This window comes from Mytilus trossulus, chromosome 5, assembly GCF_036588685.1.
Source record: "Mytilus trossulus isolate FHL-02 chromosome 5, PNRI_Mtr1.1.1.hap1, whole genome shotgun sequence".
NCBI lineage: Eukaryota > Metazoa > Mollusca > Bivalvia > Mytilida > Mytilidae > Mytilus > Mytilus trossulus.
This window is the reverse complement of record NC_086377.1, coordinates 16751800-16758741: the sequence shown is the minus strand read 5'-3', so window position 1 is coordinate 16758741 and position 6942 is coordinate 16751800.

The window sequence follows — 6942 nt, the reverse complement described above, 5'->3', positions numbered from 1 at the left end:
CCCCACATACACCGTGGACCAACTCAAACGTACAAAAAGAGTAAACACATGTAATAAAAGATGTGATCAATCATCTACATCACGGTTGTGTGTTTCTACTGTATTCATATTCAAAAATGTTATCAAGTGAATGTAAACAATTCACATATTAAATAAAAAGATAACACCATTTGAACAACACCATTTATATGGGTTAATAGATTACAACATATCTTTATATTCGAATTCATTTATATGTATGACCTATGCTTTTATAATGGAAATGTTACGTTTTACTTTTCTTTTTTGTTTTGTGTTGCTCATTCAAATGCTAAGAGCATTTCTATTGAACGATAAAACTACTTTACCTAATGATGGGATGTCTGACCATCATTATATAGCAGTGATGGAGTTATTGGCAGAGGAAATAAAAGCTAGAAAACATTTGGAAGTGGCCGTGACGCAACTTTACAATGAGGTTGTTATGAAAACATCCAATATATCTGGTTCCCGTGAGCAAACCAACATGATTGCTGATTTAATGAAGAAACTACAGGATACGGATAATAAAACAAAAGTGTTGGAAAAAAGTGTCAAAGAACTAAAAAGTGAGAAAATTGTTCTCCAGAATAGTCTGTCCGTCATTGAACAAAAATACATTGTCCTACAACAAAATTATTCTAAGTTACATTCAGATCAGGAACAAACGGTTCAAAAACAATTAGCGCATGATAATCAGTTTTCAACAATAATGGCAGAACTCAGCGTTTTGAAGCAACCCAAGAATGTCAATCCGTTACAAGATGTTCATACACTTAAAACGGACACAGAAACACTAAAGCGTCAAGTTCATACTCTAACATCAAACCAGGCTGCACGGGGACAGGACTTTCTTGCACTTTACAACCAAACATTGGCATTTAGATCCGATTTGGCACAAAATATTTCAAAACTATCTAGACAGCATAATACTTCAATAAGGTTGATAGAGCAGAACATTCGATACGGTAAGTATCTATATTTTTTTTAATTTAATCTTGTATATCTTATCTGGTTTATTTTGATCTTTTTGAACCTTTTGTTTTTCAATGTTTCAAAATCCATTCTGGGTTCCAATTACCACTAGCCTACATCATGACCCACTTGTTTACTCTTTAAAAACCTCTAAAGTATATAGAAACTTACGTTTCAAAACACTCAAGAAAAAAGTTGGTCTAAAGTAAATGTTTGTGTTATTTTATTTATATTATTCCCGATGCGTTGCTGCATCTGAATATTCTTGGCTCTAAAACATTTACTTTTGAGCGTTTCTGATGGAGAGATACATGAAGAAACGCGCTTTGTGCACGCAAATTCATTAAAAGCCATTTTGATTCTTTTTACTTAGTTTGAAATAATACTTTATTAGATATGAACGTCTTAATCGATTTTCATTATTTATATTCAGAAGCATAATATTATTTAGGCTTTGTTGACTGTTGAGGGTCATCTACAAATATTGTCGGATATATTGACAAATATCTTTTCGATAAGAAAGAAATCACCAACATTTTGATATTTTTCTACTTTGGTAAATATGCCGTTGAAGCAGTATGGTTCTACGAAATTTAGATTGTTTTGTACTGTACGGTGGGAAAAGATTCTGTTCTGTGCAGCTACTGATAATCCTAAACTATCTTATTACGTAAAGATCATGCACGAGAAATGTAAAAGTGTAGAAGTTTCAGCCATTTTGTTTTATCTATCTTTTGTTATCACACCGCATAGAGAAATTGCACCAAAGATTGCCCTAACATATAAAAAAAGTGTGCTTGTGTTTTTCACCATAAAAATACAGAACTAAATTGAGTTTCAACTTATAATACAGTTATCTTTTTTATTCACATGTTGCAGAAAATGAAACATCCAGCGAATTAATCAGCAATATGAATAAGACAGTGCATGACTTTAATCAAGACATTTCAAACAAAGGTAAGATTCTTAATGAGTTAATTCGTTTAGGTAACGGACAATTCAAATACACTTTCGTTTCCTGTATCAATATTTTAGTTATTATGTTCTAATTCCTTACTTCAGGCGAACATAAATTATTTACAAAATAAACTCAACACCTTTGTATGGGATCAGCTCGCCTGACGGTGAGCAGCAAAGCTTCAATTTGATTAAAGACACATGCAACGTAATAAATGTTCATCAGCATTACTGTCTGCCTAGGCCGCTGCAGCCAACAAACACAAAAACCAATCTACAAAAATAAAAACAATTTTCATTATGTACGAAAAATTCACATTATGAGTCAAATAATGATTCTGTTCTTACACAGAAAATTATTCACATTAAAAAAAAATAACACAAATAAAATACATTAAGTCGGGTGGGAGGGTGGTAAACTTTACTGCACCAAAAGCGAACCTCGAATGACCAAATCTATATTTTACAAAACCGCTAAAAGTATAGCACGAAATATTTGAAATGACCTTATTCAAATATTGTGGTCAGTTCTAACTCGACCAATGAAAAACTTAAACCTATTATACACTTTCAAACACGTGTAATTTTATAAACAAATAAACGTGATAATGTTTATATACCGGTGTAAATAACTTTAATAAACATATTTAAGATTATATTTTGCTTGGTGTTACAGATTATCTGTCATTACAAATTATGTGCGAATCTTCAATGCATATGGTGTGCAAACGATTAAAGCCCGAACGTTTGTCAGTGCGTGGTCAATGATATAAGATAAGAGAATAAAAAAAAATATGCAAAGATCATTTTCCTATTTTCATAGAAAAAGTTGGACACGAATTCTATCTTTCTTTTTTTCGTCTTTCTGTCTTTCGTATATTACAAAGAAAGAAATTCTGATTGTCCATACCGGGGTTTCTTAACATTGATTCGAAACCTTTACTTTACCTTTTAGAGCCGAATATTCCAGCACGTGTACTCAAACATTTGAAGTATTTCGTGTAGATATCTGACAGCATCTGATATCTTTATCTTGAATGTCCCATATACCTTTGCTTCGTTATTTTCAGTTAATGAAAACAACAGCAAAATACGGAAGACACTGAATGATGAAATAACTCTGATTAAACAACAAGTCAAAATTGAGAGCAACGGTTTGTACAAATTTATATCAAAATATAGAATAAAATGCACAATAACATCAAAACAATTTATATTTCATTTTTGTAATCGACTTATACATTTTGTTTCTGAATCGTGATAGAAAATAGAGCCGAAAGATACCAAAGGGAACATTAAAAATCGCAAGTAAAACAAAAGCTAACAATCAAGTCAAAAAAGAATACTAAAGACTGAGCTACACCAATACGGGGACGGTCAATCAACTCGTAGATGATACTTTCATGGGTTAATTATGTCTATTGGGGATGTATACTGCCTTGCTAATGGGATCTGTTTTATGTAGATATCTTTCTGCTTTTATCGATCGATTGAGTTAAACCTTTTTCAACTAATTTTCATAGTTTGATCTTATGTTGTACTGTACATCCCTGTCCAAGTTTAACCCTGCTACATTTTATATGGACTTGTTTCAAAGTCAGGAGCTGGTAAATCAGAAGTTGTGGATTGTTGCTGTATGCCAAAATCTTGTTTTTCGTTCAGTGTTTTATACAATAATCAGTCCGTAAGTTTTCATCTTTTGAAAGTTTTTATATTTTTCAAAGCTGACTTTTGGAAAGATTTTTCTTCTTGTTGAAGGGTGTACGATGACTTATAACGATAACTTATTTAGATTTAATCTCTGGTGGCGAGTTGCCTTGCCGATCATTGTCGGTTGCTCCTGTTGTAGTAAAGTTTCTCAGATTTTCCGTTGTTTTTCTCTTAAAGTACATGTGTTCCCATTGGTTGAAGTTCGTTTCCCAGATTTGATTTTGCTTAAACGAGTTATGACTTTTGAACGGTGGTATACTACTATTGCTTTATACCCTATCTTCATATTGTTACATACACTCCACAGATCGATTCATAGACGCTCAGGCCACTCTAGTTTTCTCTCGATACATTAAGCTATCAGTATATAGTTAAAGTATTTAAAAAGGTTGTAAAAATCCCTAAATACAAACGAGCAATAATTGATGAGAAAAACAAATCTGCGACACAATTATTTCGAATCAGCTGCGTTCGGTTTTTCATATGTTCTTAATAAGTTGGAATACAGAATAAACACCGCAGCATACTTACATTTTAGATTGTGTAATCTGTTATACATGTATGCATATGTTTTTATCCACTGCTATTTATTTACGTTTTTAAAATTAGTCATGTTAGTTGCAACATAAGTATGTTAGAATCATCTTATTGTAAAGGATAGCAATTTATAACAAGGAAGGGGTTGAACAAATTTTCGTCATTGATGAGAAATAATGAGGAAGAGCTATTCTAAATATACTAACCCATTAGTCAGTACGTCTGTGTTTAAATGAATAAGCATTGAAAATTTGTTGTTGACAAATTTTTAATTGACGAAATACTATCCAAGGAATACTTTACCGTAGCTGTTCTTAGTTAAACCTTTCAGATTGGTTGGTCTTCAAAGCTTCTCAACTTCAGACGTTTTACACCTTTTAAATATTTCTTTATTAGAGCGTCACTGGTGGGTCTGTAGTATAAATATATAAGCTTGGTATCGTTTATGGTGGGTTTTTGTGACTGTTTTATGATAACTTACCTCAAATGTTAGCACATTTTATAAAAAAAATATGATATAAAACTCTTCTTACGTACTTTTCCTTTTCGTGTTTCTTTTAGCTCGTGGTACAACATACATCAGATGGTCAAGAAAACACTGTCCAAATAGTATTAACACAGAGCTTGTTTATTCAGGTATTAACACGTTTCATATGTAAACCAAATCAGAAAGTTGCATTTGACAAACTGTATTTGACAAAACTCGACAATTTTGATCTCCAATGCTCTTTAAACTAATTCGTATTTTATTCTTTTATTTGGGTGATTCGAGGGTCACTAGTCAGTCCTTTGTAAGTGAAACGCGCTTCTGACGTAAACAATTGTAATTCTAATTTCTATCATGAGTGAAGCCTTATAAAAAGAGGATGTGGTATGATTGCCAATGAGACAACTATCCACAAAAGACCAAAATGACACAAACATTAACAACTATAGGTCACCGTATGGCCTTCAACAATGAGCAAAGCCCATACAACAAAGTCAGATATTAAAGGCCCCGATAAGACAATGTAAAACAATTCAAACGAGAAAACTGAAGGCCTTATTCATTTTAAAAAATGAACGAAAAACAAATATGTTACACATAAACAAGGGCGTGGAAAACGGCTTGGGGTTTAACATAGTCATTATAAACATGATACATGTGCAAATTTGAGCAGGTTTTCAGAACTGCCGGATATTGATATAGTTTCAGTAGACAATGAAGAAATGCAAATCATAGTACTTCGTGTAATATGAATGCATACAGGGATTATATATTTATATACTTATTTATTGTAATTAAGTATTCCCTTTTCTGGGAAAATTTGACTTCAGTAATGTATAAAAGTTGATATTATGTTTAGCGGAAAATAACATACAGATTTCCAGAAATATGTTATATTATTGGTGAAAATTAAACATGGATCGGTATTAATAGCCATAACACTTTTTTTGGCGCATTAATTACCACTTGTTTAAAAAAAGAAAATGAAGTGTATGCAACAGACAAGTACAACTGAGTATGAACGACTTAGCAATTATTAAATCTTATTTCAGGCTATACAGGTGGTGGATTTGCAGGTGATACTGGGGCTGCTCCAGAAGCAGTTTGTCTTCCATTAGATCCTGATGTTAGCAAGATCGGTGGTGCTGCTTATGCACGCATGCATGGGGCAGAGTTCAAGAGCAACTTCTTTAGTTCAAATAGTGAAGGTCAGGACTTACCATGTGCTGTGTGTAGAGTTAAGAAAGCATCGAGTATTATAATGATACCAGGGAAGAACAGGTGCTATACAGGATGGAACATGGAGTACCATGGCTATCTTTCATCAGGTCGTTATGATCACTCAGCTGCAAGCTCGTATATTTGTGTGGATATTAATCCCGAATATGTCACTGGAGGATCCTCAAATAAGAATGACGGCAAATATTTTTACGAAGTATTCGCGATATGTGGATCACTGAACTGTCCACCATATCATAATGACTATCCGATGACATGTGTTGTTTGTTCTAAATGATTGAACGGATTGTATATTCAGAATTATCTGTAATGAAAGTACTTTGATTTTTACTTTTGAAAAAAAAAAGTTTATGAGAAACCAAAACCTGATCTTATATGTTAATTGATTAAAATCGAAACATATGTTATCGTGTGATTGGAGTTTGCTTAATTTTGTTATACATAAGAATTAATTTCAATCTATACAAATACTCCGGCAAATACTAGTAAATGTTCTTTTAATTTAAAACATTTATCACATGGACGATATAATTTCAAGTTAATTTCAAACGCCAACTGTGTTCTTGTGATTGACAATCAAAACGACATTCGTTTACTTTGTTGCATAAGTATATCTAAAGTTAAGTACACAAAGGCATCTTCGCTAGCCAAGGGTTTCGACCCACTCCCGTTCTCCTCGCCCTTGGCAGATTAAGCCAACATTTGTGATAAAAATGAGGATCTATCTTGTTTAAAGTAGATAAAATGCGTTTTGTATAGATCGTGTTTATTATAACGTCTAGCCATTGCTATATAAGTAACGTCATAATTACATAAATCATGAAGCAACGTTTACATGTATATATTCGCGCTAAATTCTCAGGGCCGGCAAAAGTCAAAATTTAAAATCATGAATTACTTTAAATGTCAATCGAATAGATATTACTGAAAATTAAATAATTAGTTGTCTTCCTAAAACAATTTCAAATAATTCACTTATAACAAAGCCTATTCAAATAAAATTGTCAGGTAGTAGTTCA